This window comes from Saimiri boliviensis, chromosome 2 (genome assembly GCF_048565385.1).
Source record: "Saimiri boliviensis isolate mSaiBol1 chromosome 2, mSaiBol1.pri, whole genome shotgun sequence".
Classification (NCBI taxonomy): Eukaryota; Metazoa; Chordata; class Mammalia; order Primates; family Cebidae; genus Saimiri; species Saimiri boliviensis.
In genome coordinates, this window is record NC_133450.1 from 152434585 (window position 1) to 152448956 (window position 14372).

The window sequence follows — 14372 nt, forward strand, 5'->3', positions numbered from 1 at the left end:
GGGAAAAAAGAACCTTTGAAAAATTAATAGCCAAAACCTTTTCAAACCTGGTTTAAAAAAAATATAAATCTATATGTTCACGAACATCAAAGAACTTCAACTAGGAAAAGTCAAGTAGTCACTCCTAGAAAAATTACATTTAACTGTTGCAAGCCAAAGACAACGAGAAAATCTCTTTTTTTTTTAATTAATAAATTTTTTCTTTGCTAATTAGCTGACTTTAAGGTGAGTCTTGAAAGCAAGAGAAAAGTGACTCATTATATACAAAAGAACCTCAATAAGATTTACAGCTAACTCCTCATCAGAAACTATAATGGTCAGAAGACAGTGAGATGACATATATAAACGCAGTGAAAGAAAACTAAGAATTCTATTTGTAGGAAATCTGTCCCTCAAAAACAAAGGAGAACTTATGAAACTCTCAAATAAAACTAGATTCATCACTAGCTACTAAAGGAAGTCCTTCAGGCTGAAAGCAAAGGGTACTAGATAGTAACTCAAATTTTATGAATAAATAAAAAGTAGCAGTAAAGGTAACTGTGCAGGTAAATATAAAAGACAAATTTTACATGTATTTTTATGTCTCTTCTATCTGATTGAAAAGACAACAACTGCATAAAGCAATAATTATAAAACTGTGTCAATGGGCTTATAACACAAAAGAGATCATATTCATGACAGAATAGTACAAAGAAGGAAGGAAGAAATGAAGCACAGTTTTTGTATGTTATGAAATTAAGTTAATATTAGTATAAACTAGATTATCTTCAATCAAGATGTTAATCAAGGGCCAGGAGTAGTGGCTTATGCCTGAATCCCAGCACTTCTGGAGGCTGAGGTGAGAGGATGACTTGAGCCCAGGGGATTGAGACTAGCCTGGATAACTGTGAGACCCCATCTCTTTCTAACAAAAAAGTCAATTGTTTTGATCTCCTTTTGGCCTTTTGGTTAAGATCATGTGTAGTATCTGTTCTTATCAGTTTAATATCTGATATGTCCTCTGTCTGAGGACGCTATATTAAATGGGTTTTTGGAGCAGGGAGATGGGATAGGAGCTTGCTCTGTCCACTCTAGGCATTGATCTGGTATTGCAGTACCTTCAGGAATGGTGCACCCCCTTTGGAGGATAATGACATTTTAAAAAGTTATTTCTTAAAAAGTATTTTTTAAAGGTATTAATTGAAATCCCTAGGGCAACCACTAAGAAAATAACTTAGAAATATATAAAACGAGAATTAAAATGGCATATTAGAAAATATCTATTTAACATAAAAAAGAGTAATCGAAGAATAAAGGAACAAAAAAAAAAAAGATGTAATACTATCATACAGAAAACAAATGCCAAAATGCAAACATAAATTCTAACTTATTAGTCATTATGTTAATTGTAAATGGACCCACGCACACAAATGTTCATTGCAGCACTGTTTACAATAGCAAAGACTTGTAATCAACCCAATGTCCATCGATGATAGATTGGACAGGGGAAATGTGGCACATAGACACCATGGAATACTATGCAGCTATAAAAAACGATGAGTTCATGTCCTTTGTAGGGACATGGATGAACCTGAAAACCATCATTCTCAGCAAACTGACACAAGAACAGAAAAGCAAACACCGCATGTTCTCACTCATAGGCAGGTGTTGAACAATGAGAACACGTGGACACAGGGAGGGGAGCATCACACACTGGGGTCTGTGGGAGGGAACTAGGGGAGGGACAGCAGGGGGTCAGGAGTTGGGGAGGGATAACATGGGGAGAAATGTCAGATATAGGTAATGGGGAAGAAGGCAGCAAACCACATTGCCATGTGTGTACCTATGCAACAATCTTGCATGCTCTTCACGTGTACCCCAATGCAATAAAATATATATTTTAAAGAAGCAAACAAAAAAAAACAAGTTCTTACAGACCTATGAAGAGACTTAGACTACCACTCAATAATAGTGGAAGACTTTAACACCCCACTGTCAATATTAGATCAACAAGGCATATAATTAACAAAGATAATTCAGAACTTGAACTAAGCTCTGGACCAAGTGGACCTGATAGACATCTACAGAAGCCTCCCCACCAAATCAATAGAATATGTATTGTTCTCAGCACCACATAGCACTTATTCGAAAATCCACCACATAATTGGAAGTAAAACACTCCTTAGCAAACGCCAAAGAATGGAAATCCTAACAGTCTCTCAGATCACAGTGCAACTAAACTGGAACTCAGGATTAAGAAATTCACTCAAAACCACACAGCTACATGGAAACTGAACAACCTGCTCCTGAATGACTACTGGGTAAATAACAAAAATAAGTAAAAAATAATGAAGTTCTTTGAAACCAATAAGAACAAACAGAAAACGTACCAGAATATCTGGTACACAGCTAAAACAGTGTTAAGAGGGAAATTTATAGCACTAAATGCCCATATCAGAAAGTGGGAAAGATCTGAAATCGACACCCTAACATCACAATTAAAAGAACTGGAGAACCAACAGCAAAAAAATTCAAAAGCTAGTAGAAGACAAGAAATAACTAAGATCAGAGCAGAACTGAAAGAGGTAGAGACATGAAAAACCCTTCAAAAAAAATGAATCCAGGAGCTTTTCTTTTTTTTAAGATTAACAAATAGACCACTAGCCAGACAAAGAAGAAAAGAGAGAAGAATCAAATAGACACAGTAAAAAATAATAAAGGGGATATCACTACTGATCCCACATAAATGCAAACTACATCAGAGAATACCATGAACACCTCTATGTAAATAAACTAGAAACTCTAGAAGAAATGGATAAATCCTAGATACATACACCCTCCCAAAAATAAACCAGGAAGAAGTCGAATCCCTGAATAGACCAATAACAAGTTCTGAAATTGAGGTAGTAATAAATAGCCTACCAACCAAGAAAAGCCCAGGACCTGATGATTCACAGCCGAATTCTACCAGAGGTACAAAGAGGAGCTGGTACTATTCCTTCTGAAACTATTCATAACAATAGAAAAAGAGGGACTCCTCCCAAACTCATTTAATGAGACCAGCATCATTCTGATACCAAAATCTGGCAGACACACAACAAAGAGAGAAAATTTTGGGCAAATATTCCTGATGAACATCAATGCAAAAATCCTTAATAAAATACTCGCAAACTGAATCCAGCAGCACATCAAAAAGACTATCCACCACAATCAAGTTGGATTCATCCCTAAGATACAAGGCTGCTTCAACATTTGCAAATTGATAAATGTAATCCATCACATAAACAGAATCAATGACAAAAATCACATGATTACCTCAATAGACGCAGAGAAGGCCTTTGATAAAATTGAATACCCTTCATGCTAAAAACGCTCAATAAACAAGGTATACATACATACTTCAAAATAGTAAGAGCTCATACCTCAAATAATAAGGGCTAGTAATGAAAACTAACTTTTGACCTATCTCAAAATAATAAGAGTTATTTATGAAAAACCCACAGGCAATATCAAACTGAATTGGCAAAAGCTGGAAGCATTCCCTTTGGAAACCAACACAAGATAAGGATGTCCTCTCTCACCACTCCTATTCAACATAGTATTGGAAGTTCTTGCCAGGGCAATCAGGCAAGAGAAAGAAATAAAAGATATTCAGACAGGAAGAGAGGAAGTCAAATTGTCTCTGTTTGCAGATGACATGATTGTATATTTAGAAAACCCCATCGTCTCAGCTCCAAAATTCCTTAAGCTGATAAGCAACTTCAGCAAAGTCTCAGGATACAAAATCAATGTGCAACAATCACAAGCATTCCTATACAGCAATAATAGACAAGCAGAGATCCAAATCATGAGTGGTCTTCCCATTCACAATTGCTACAAAGAGAATAAAATATCTAGGAATACGACTTATAAGGGATGTGAAGGACTTCTTCAAAAAGAACTACAGACCACTGCTCTAGGAAATATGAGAGGACACAAAAAAATTCCATGATCATGGATAGGTAGAATCAATATTGTGAAAATGGCCATAGTGTCCAAAGTAATTTATAGATTCAATGCTATTCCCACCAAGCTACCATTGACTTTCTTCACTGAATTAGAAAAAACTACTTTAAATTTCATACAGAACCAAAAAAAGAGCCCATATATCCAAGACAATTGTAAGCAAAAAGAACAAAGCTGGAGGCATCATGCTACCTGGCTTCAAACTATAATACAAGGTTACAGTAATCAAAACAGCTTGGTACTGGTACCAAAACAGATATATAGACCAATGGAACAAAACAGTGACCTCAGTAATAACACCATACATCTACAATCATCTGATCTTGGATAAACCTGACAAAAAAAAAAAAAAAAAAAAAAGCAAGGGGAAAGGATTCCCTCTTTAATAAATGGTGCTGGGAAAACTGGCTAGCCATATGCAAAAAACCAAAACTGGATCCCTTCCTTACACCTTATACAAAAATTGACTTATGATGGATTAAAGACTTAAATGTAAAACCTAAAATCATAAAAATCCTAGAAGAAAACTCAGGCAATACCATTCAGGACATAGGCATGGGCAAAGACTTCATGACTAAAACACCAAAAGCACTGGCAACAAAAGCCAAAATTGACAAATGGGATCTAATTAAACTAGAGAGCTTCTGCACAACAAAATAAACTATCATCAGAGTGAAGAGCCAATCTACAGAATGGGAGAAAGTTTTTACAATCTATCCATCTGAAAGAGGGCTAATATCCAGAATCTACAAGGAACTTAAACAGATGTACAAGAAAAGATGAACAACCCCATCAAAAAGTGGGCAAAGAATATTAACAGACACTTCTCAAAAGAACATATTTATGCAGCCAACAAACATATGAAAAAAGCTTGTCATCACCGGTCATTAGAGAAATGTAAATTAAAACTACAATGAAATACTATCTCATGCCAGTTAGAATGGCGATCATTTAAAAGTCAGGAAACAACAGATGCTGGTGAAGATGTGCAGAAATAGGAATGCTTTTACACTGTAGGTGAGAGTGTAAATTAGTTCAACCATTGTGGAAGACAGTGTGGTGCTTCTTCAAGGATCTAGAACCAGAAATACCATTTGACCCAGAATTTATGCCCAAAGGATTATAAATTATTCTATTATAAAGACATATGCACATGTATATTTATTGCAGCACTATTTACAACAGCAAAGACTTAGAACCAACCCAAATGCCCATCAATGACAGACTGAATAAAGAAAATGTGGCACATATATACCATGGAATACCATGCAGCCATAAAAAAGAATGAGTTCATGTCCTTTGCAGGGACATGGATGAAGCTGGAAAGCATCATTCTCAGCACACTGACACAGGAACAGAAAACCAAACACCACATGTTCTCACTCATAAGTGGGAGTTGAACAATGAGAACACATGGACAAGGGACCTGTCAGGGGGTGGGAGGAAAGGGGAGGGAGAGTATTAGGACAAACACCTAATGCAAGCGGGGCCTAAAACCTAGATGATAGATGATAGGTGCAGCAAAGCACCATGGCACATGTGTACCTATGTAACAAACCTGCATGTTCTGCACATGTATCCCAGAACTTAAAAAAATAAAAATAAAAATAATATTTTATCCATTTATTCTTTCTTCTTGCATTTTTAGGTGTTTTGTAGCCAGAGGTCACAGTGATTGCTAGTGTATTTTGTGCTAGGAAAAGAGGTCTATAATTAATTTATTTGTGTTCATCTTTCTAAACACTATACTCATTCTGGCTGGAATTTTACAGGCATATATATCTTCTGGCTAGAAGTTTAAAATGTATAACTGGGTTATTCACTAGGTTTTAAAGGTTTTTTTATTTGTAGAAAGGAATGCCTTATATTCCTAATTTTAAGAAAATCTATGTCTCATTTTAGTATTGTTGTGTTAGCTAGAGATAGATCTCCAATGTCTTAGATTTAGGTAATTTTAATAAAGTTGGTGGGTACATTGAATTTTTAGTAACATTTTTTACAATAGTGTCTTAACCAATGTTTCCTACTATAAGTGTTGTTAGTCTCAAGGTTGTAAGTTGATAACCTTTGGAAATATTAAAACCAAACTTTCAATATTGCAAAAAAAAAAAAAGCCTATATTTTAGACTCCAGTTTGTTGATAGTCCTGGCTGACAATATTCTACATGCCAGCCTAGTCACTTACAGTTCTTCGAAAGCTGCCACACTGTTTAATGGCTCTATACTTCATATCATACCAGCCATTTCCTCATCCTGGAATGCTTCCTTCCTCCCTGCCATTCTTGTTGAATTCACACTCATCTTTTTTTTTTTTTTTTGAGACGGAGTTTCACTCTTGTTACCCAGGCTGGAGTGCAATGGCGCGATCTCGGCTCACTGCAACCTCCGCCTCCTGGGTTCAGGCAATTCTCCTGCCTCAGCCTCCTGAGTAGCTGGGATTACAGGCACGCACCACCATGCCCAGCTAACTTTTTGTATTTTTTTTTAAGTAGAGATGGGGTTTCACCATGTTGACCGAGATGGTCTCGATCTCTTGGCCTCGTGATCCACCCGCCTCGGCCTCCCAAAGTGCTGGGACCACAGACTTGAGCCACCGCGCCCGGCCCACACTCATCTTTTAAGATACTCACAAGGAGATCTCCATGTGTGGTTTCATTATCTGTAGGACTTCACCTTTATTACTTTACTTATTATAACTCTATTATAACTCTGGGCAGTTATTTCATGTATAATGCATAGTGAGTATTCAGGAAACATGGAATAGAACAAGATCCTAGGGATCCTGGACTATATACCATTTATGATTGCTCTCAGTTACAAGAGGTTTAATTCTTATATATATGTAGCTTCTGATGCTGGGGGTTTTAACAAATGAGTGAACATTTTAGAGGAACCTTTGTTTGTTTATGCATTAATTTTTGAATGGGTAACGGCTATGGTTTGGATGTGTTCCCCAAAACTCATGAGTTGGAAACTTGATTCCCCAGTGCAGTGGTGTCAAGAGGTAGGGCCTAATGGGAGATGTTTGGATCATGGGGGCACTACCCTTACTAATGGCTTAATGCAATTTCATTGGAGTGGGTTTCTTATTAAAAGATGAGTTTGATTCCCTCTTACTCTTCCCCTCACCCTCTCTCTTTGCCCCTTCCACCATGGGATGATATTGCAAGAAGGCTTTCACTAGATGTCAACACCTTGATCTTAGACTTTCCAGCTCCCAGAACTGTGAGGATATAAGTTTCTGTTCTATATAAATTAGTCTCAGACATTCTGTTATAGCAGCATAAAATGGACTGAGACAATAACCCTTGTCGCATTGCAATCTGAGTGTCAATACATCAGCCACATCAAACTCATACCATTAGAGGCTAGGACAAAGAAAAAACACTCTTTCGTGAGGTTTAAGATACACAATAGGTGTGTGAGCTATAGCCTTGGGGTTATGCTTACAACATTGCCTTACAGCACTAGAAATAGATTAGAAAAAGTTTAGATGTTTTCTGCTGGATCCATTTCTAGGAAAGCCCCAAAATGCCAATCATTGTATTTTCTAAGAGAAGACACTCTGCTTTGTTGTGAAGGGTCTTTGGTTTATGAAAAACTGTGCTTCTCATATATAAATTGTCACAGCCATTCCAGATCATGTGTGGTCTCTTCGTAGCATGTAGGTTTGGAACCCTAGTGAGACAGTGTAGGCAGAGTATATAGCCATTAGAACCAGACTAATGTAAGATTCAGTTTCTGCTCTACCAGTTACTACTGTATGGCTCTGGAAAGGCACTTAACTTTTCTGAGCTTCAGCTTCCTCCCCCGAAACATGGGAACTTTCATTTGCCTTACAGGTTGTGGAAAGGATGTTGAAGCTCCCAGCACAGTGCCTGCACATGGTGAATCTCCAATATAGTAGTCCCCGCTTTATGTTTTCACTTTCCATGGTTTTGGTTACCCACAGCCAGCTGCGACCCAAAAATATTAAATGGAAAATTCCAGAAATAAGCAATTCATTAGTTTTAAACTATGTGCTATTGTGAGCAGCATGATGAAATCTTGTACTGTTCCACTCTGTCTTGAGCAGGGCATAAATCATCCCTTTGTCCAATGTGCCCATGTTGTTTACACTCTTTGCCTGTGAGTCACTTAGTAGCCATCTTGGTTATCAGATTGACTGTCATGGTATCACAGTGCTTGTGTCCAAGCAACCTTTATTTTACTTAATAATGGCCCCAAAGTTTAAGAATAGTGATGCTTAAAATTTAGATATGGCAAAGAGAGGCCGGGCGCGGTGGCTCAAGCCTGTAATCCCAGCACTTTGGGAGGCCGAGGCGAGTGGATCACAAGGTCAAGAGATCGAGACCATCCTGGTCAACATGGTGAAACCCCGTCTCTACTAAAAATACAAAAAAAAAGTAGCTGGGCATGGTGGTGCGTGCCTGTAATCCCAGCTACTCAGGAGGCTGAGGCAGGAGAATTGCCTGAACCCAGGAGGCGGAGGTTGCGGTGAGCCGAGATCACGCCATTGCACTCCAGCCTGGGTAACAAGAGCGAAACTCCGCCTCAAAAAAAAAAAAAAAAAAAAAGATATGGCAAAGAGAAGTCATAAAGTGCTTCAAGTGAAAAGGTGAGGTGAGGTGCTGTGGCTCACGCCTGTAATCCCAGCACTTTGGGATGCTGAGGAGGGTGGATCACAGGGTCAGGAGTTTGAGACTAGCCTGACCAACATGGTAAAACCCTGTGTCTATTAAAAATACAAAAATTAGTCAGTTGTGGTAGTGCGTGCCTGTAATCCCAGCTACTCAGGAGGCTGAGGCAGGAGAATCGCTTGAACATGGGGGGCAAAGTTTGCAGTGAATGAAGATCATGCCATTGCATTCCAGCCTGGGAGACAGAGCAAGACTCTGTCTCAGGGAAAAAAAAAAAAAAAAAAAAAAAAAGAAAATAAAGGAAGAAAGGGTGAAAGGTAGCGACTTAATAAGGAAAGGACAAATCTGAGGTTGCTAAGATCTACAGTAGGAATAAATCTTCTGTATATGAAATTGTGAATAATATAATTATTCTATTTTATTATTGGTCATTATTAGTGTCTTATTGTGCCTAATTAATAGATTATGCTCTATGATAGGTAGGCATGTATATGAAAAAAGATGTTGCATATAGGGTTCAGTACTGCCTTTGGTTTCAGGCATCTACTTGGCCTATAGGAACATATGCCCAGAAGATAAGGGGAAACTACTGTAAATTATCACTGATATTTCCCTAGAAAATCAGTTATTAAAGTAATTTCAAGAACAAGAACAAAACACCTTCAACCTAATGCTATTTTCTAGGTACCCTAGGCACAGCGTAGCAAAATTTGTTTTCTTATTTACATTGTTGTGCATGGGAAGAAAAAGACGTTAAGTGATAAACGATTTAGTTAGAAAAGCAGAAGGTGTCTTGAGAAATTTTTGAAAATCTGTATTGAAGCACATGAAATAAAGAAAAAAGAAGGCAGACCCTAGAAAAAATTTACTTTAAAAATCAGAATTCTTATGTTGTACACCAGAGAATTTTATTTAATCTGTCAAACATTCACTCAAAATAAATGTTGAACACACTAAAAAGTTTAAATTTTTCTGCAGTATGTTCACATAACAACATGCACTCAATTTTTGCTATGAAGTTTCACCCAGGCAGCTGAAGCATCCTTCAAAGTTTTTAAGAAGACAAAGCAAACACAACCACATTATTTCCTTTAGACAAAGCAATGCTATGTTAGTCAAAATGTGTCCACATAACCCAGAAATAATGTAAATACAGGAGTAGAATTAGGAGCAGCTTAATATCTACTGCATGTGCTTTTGTTAGATTGTCATAGGCTGTGTGTTAATGAGGAGAAGACAGGATATGGTCTACCAGTCAAACAAGCTCAGACTGTAACATTATTTAAGCATCATGACATGGGCTTGGTTGTCAGCCATTTAACTTAAGAGTTTACCCTTGAATGTTCAACCTATTGCCCTAAATCCTGAGAGTGAGTTCAATTATATGCTGAAGCCCTAACTCCCATACTATAATTCTAGTGACTATTTTTGGAGATAGAACTTTTTAGGAGTAATGGGATTGTTAGGGTGGGCTGTAATTTGTTATGACTGGAGAACTTATAAGAAAGTACATATCAGGGGTGCAGTGGCACAGAGGAAAGGCCACGTGAAGCAGGAAGGCAGCCATCTGCAAGCCAAGGAGAGAAATCTCAGAAGGAACCAACCCTACCCACATCTTGATCTTGGACTTTCAGCCTGCAGAACTGTGAGAAAATAAATTTCTGTTGTTTAAGCCACCCAGTCTGTGATATTTTGTTATGGCAGCCCTGGCAAACTACAGTAGTTCCCCCTTATCCTTAAGGGATATGTTCTAAGATCCCTGGTAGACGCCTGAAACTGATGATACTACTGAACCCTATGTATACTATATATTTTTTCCTATACATACATACGATGAAGTTTAATTTATAAATTAGGCCCAGTAAGAGATTAACAACAAGGAATAATAAAATAAGATAATTACAACAACATGCTAGCATCACTACCCTTATGCTTTGCCATTTTTCAGTAGAATAAGGGTTTCTTGAACACGGGCAAGGTTTTGTCAGGCTACTCAGAACGTTGCTCTTTTTCCTATACTCATCTAATCCATCATGAAATTCTATAGCTCAGCTTTCAAAATATATCCAGGATTTGACCACTTATCACCACCCTCATTGCTACTACACAGTCCAATCCATGGTTGCTGGTCAAATCTACCATCATAGTGAAATCTGCTATCATAGTCAAATTTACCATCGTAGTTCACCTGGGTTATGTGCAGTAGCCTCTGACAGGGCTCTCTGATTTCACCCTTGCTTCATTTCCATCCCCAGTCTTTCCTCAACACAGTAGCCAGAGCGATTCTTCTAAAACTTGATCAGACTGCTTCTCTTCTAAGTTCAACACTCTCCAGTGACTTTCCATTTGAGGTAAAGTAAAATCCAAAGTCCTGGCTGGGCATGGTGGCCCATGCCTGTAAGCCAGTCATTCTGGGAGGCTGAGGCTGGCAGATCACCTGAGGTCAGGAGTTCAAGACCAGCCAGGGCAACATGACGAAATGCTGTCTCTATTAAAAAATACAAAACTTAGCCGGGTATGGCACTGGGTGCCTGTAATCCTAGTTATCTGGGAGGCCGAGGCAGGAGAATTGCTCGAACTTGGGAGGAGGTTGCAGTGAGCGGAGATCGCACCACTGCACTCCAGCCTCGGCAACATAGTAAGACTCCATCCTGGTAAAAAAAAAAAAAAAAAAAATCCAAAGTCCTTCTAATTAATTACAAGGTCCTCCATGATCTGGCCCACCATTATTGCTCTGGGTTTCTCCTAGCACTCTCTCCCTAGCTCACTAAACTATAGCTAAAGCAGCCGCCTTGCTGTTCCTAGGACACACTGAGCATGTTTTCACTTATGGGGCCTTGTACTGGCTGTCCCCTCTACCTGGAACACCGCTTTCCAGATATGTCCTTGGTAGGCTACCTCAACTCCTTTCAAGTTTACCTTCTCAATGGACTTCACTGTGAGTCTTCTATTTACCTTAGTTAACTCCACTCACATCCTCCTCTCAATTCCCTAACTCCCTTGCCTGCTCCATTTTTAGTTCTGTAGCAATTAATAATGATCGTCTTTTAAAATACTGCATAATTACGATTAAGCTTAATATTTCTTGTCTGTCTTCTCTACTAGAAGTTCCATGAGGGTAAATGCTTGTCTGTTTTGTTCATCTGTGTTTCACAAGTGCCTAAAATAGTACCTGGCACACAGTAGACACTCAATAGATATTTGCTGAATGAAGGAACAAATGAATAATAGAGCAAGAATTAATTGCCATATGCCAGGTCTTATTCTAAGTATGTTTTATATCTTGTTTCATTTAAACCTCAACACAGTCTGTGAGGTAGGTATTAATTATTCTTAATACAAATATAAAGAAAATAGGCTTAGAGAGGTTAAATGTACAACTGAGATTTGAACCCAGGCAGTCTAATCCCAAAGCTCTCAGTTTTTAAATTCAACTACCCTAAGAAGTTAGGGAAACAGGTAAGTAGTTATAATTGTTCTTATTTTCTAGATGATAAAACTGAGACAGAGATTTTAAATCACTTTCTCAAGGTCTCATACCTAGTGAATGGGAAACCGTAGGTTGCCCTGATGCCCTAAGTCCATGGGTCTGTTATAATCTGGCCTGGTGCCTCTCCTTACCCTTTCCAGGGATTCCTTCCCTTCAGCATTCACTATTTTTCTATGTCTTCTCTTCCACATCTAAGGCATTCCACAGTGTTTTTACTCATAGAATTCCCTATAGTAGTCTACCACAACGTAGTTCTCTTTGGTCGTACCTCTTCCTAGATCTCTTACTGCTCTCCTGGACAAAAGGAAGAAAAACGATCAAAATCTTCTCTCAAGAAAAATACACATACACACAACATCTAGATTACAATTGACTTTAGCTAAAACTGATTAATTATTGACTTCAACGCTGTTGGAATAAAAAGATACCTTTCTTCCATCCCATTTTCTAGGGTTTCACTAAATAAATAGTTATCATTAAATGTGTCAATGAAGGCTTTTAGATTCATTTATTCATTTGTGCATTCATTCATTCCATAGGCATTTTTGAGCACATGTCGTGTACAAGGCAGAATATGAAATTTTGTGGGGAATAAAAAATGGCCTTTATGGTACCATGCCCTGAAAACATTTCCAGTCAGAGCCAATGAGAAGACTCAGCGTGCCTATTTTTGTTGAGTTTTCAATTTCCACTAAATTCAATGTTGAAAGGCTATGAGACTGCAATTGCTACAGCCACTGTGTTGCCGTGACAGGAGATCATGTCTAGATTGGAGCCAACCCAGAAAAAACAGTTGAGAGAGAGGAGAGAGAGGGTGGGCGGGTGGAGAGAGAGAGGAGAGAGAGAAGGGGGTGTGGGGGGAGAGAGAGAGAGAGAGAGAGAGAGAGAGAGAAATTGGCTCCTGAGGACACAGTTTTAACCCATGCATCAAGCTGTGCCTGAAGCTAAGCCCACACGAGTCTCTTTCTGTAACAAAGTCCAACAAAAGATTTCCTTTTCACTTAAGTCAGTTTGAGTTGTATTTTCTGTTATAAGCTTTCAGAATAGTTCTAATACATATAGGCCTTTTTAGTTATAGTTTTAACATCCTGATATCTTTCCAGAGATAGTTCCACACATTTTTAGAGTCACCTTAGCAACCTTCACTTAATGCTTAAACTGAGTAGCTGATCTGCCTTTGGGCCAAAGCTAAATCTCTTCAACAGCATCCTTTACCAGAGCAACGTTGTCCCAGAATCTGCTGAAGCAGCAAGAAAAAAGAGGTCAGCAGTAGGACCAAGCTGCGCATTTTCTTAGTCAGGCAGGAGTGCATCACTACTGAGGCCAAAGGGACACTCACTAGCAAGGTGGCTGAAAAGAACTGTTCTTGAAAGAACCCAAGTGAAAACTTACAGGAAGAAACCAAACAGAAAATCTATTTGGGTTGTAATCCGTAGTGCAAGTACTAAAGGAAGGGGGTGGTCTCAGAGGGTTAGCCAGTGAGTACATTGCCAGAATGTAAGATGCAGAGGCTCCTGAAAGAGCCAGTATTCAGACATCTGTCAAACCAAGGACATGCAATAGCTAAGAGATAATTTTAAACAGCAAAAAAGATTTTAAAAGTTCCTTTCTTTTCTTCCTCTTCTATCTTCCCTGATTAAAAAATCATGAAGATGAGGGGTAGGAGAAGAGGTGAAACAAAGAAAATGAAAGAACAGATAGTTTCCTCCTCTATCCTTCCTAACTAGGAGTCAGGCCCAAGCTGAGGGAAAGAGAGAAGATTCGATTGAATGATAAATGGAAGTTTTGATTTGAACTGGACTTTTGACATACCTGAATGTGTAATTTTTCTAATATCACAACAGGACTGAGAATTTAAGGGATTTGCTAAGGCATGGGGAAAAGAAGATCTTTAAAGTATGTTTGAAGAGTGATAGAAAAAGTTGTTTATGATTGCATTCCATCTTGTTTATCCAATTAAACAGGTTTACTTGAGTTAGACCAAGCTCATCCAAACCGCAGCCTGCAGGCTACATGTGGCCCAGGACAACTTTGACTATTGCTTAACACATATCTGTAAACTTTCTTAAAACATTATGAAAATTTTTTTGCATTTAATTTTTATTCATTTATTTTTAGCTCATCAGCTATTGTTAGTGTTAATTCTATGTGTGGCCCAAGACAATTCTTCTCATTCCAATGTGGCCCAGGGAAGCCAAAAGATTGGATACCCCGAGTTAGACCATAAGAAACAGCACAATGCAAATTACTCTTACATT

General features: G+C 38.3%; 1 protein-coding gene and 1 non-coding gene across 6 annotated transcripts in view; one reads left to right on the forward strand and one right to left on the reverse strand.

The window, feature by feature from the left end:
• The window catches only part of MAMDC2 (MAM domain containing 2), a 304045-nt gene that overhangs the window by 25150 nt on the left and 264523 nt on the right, over positions 1 to 14372 (reverse strand). The gene's annotated exons all lie outside the window — the stretch shown is intronic.
• LOC120360744 (U2 spliceosomal RNA) lies at positions 929 to 1119 on the forward strand. The gene has a single exon (XR_005577170.1). It is a non-coding gene; the product is annotated as a U2 spliceosomal RNA (small nuclear RNA).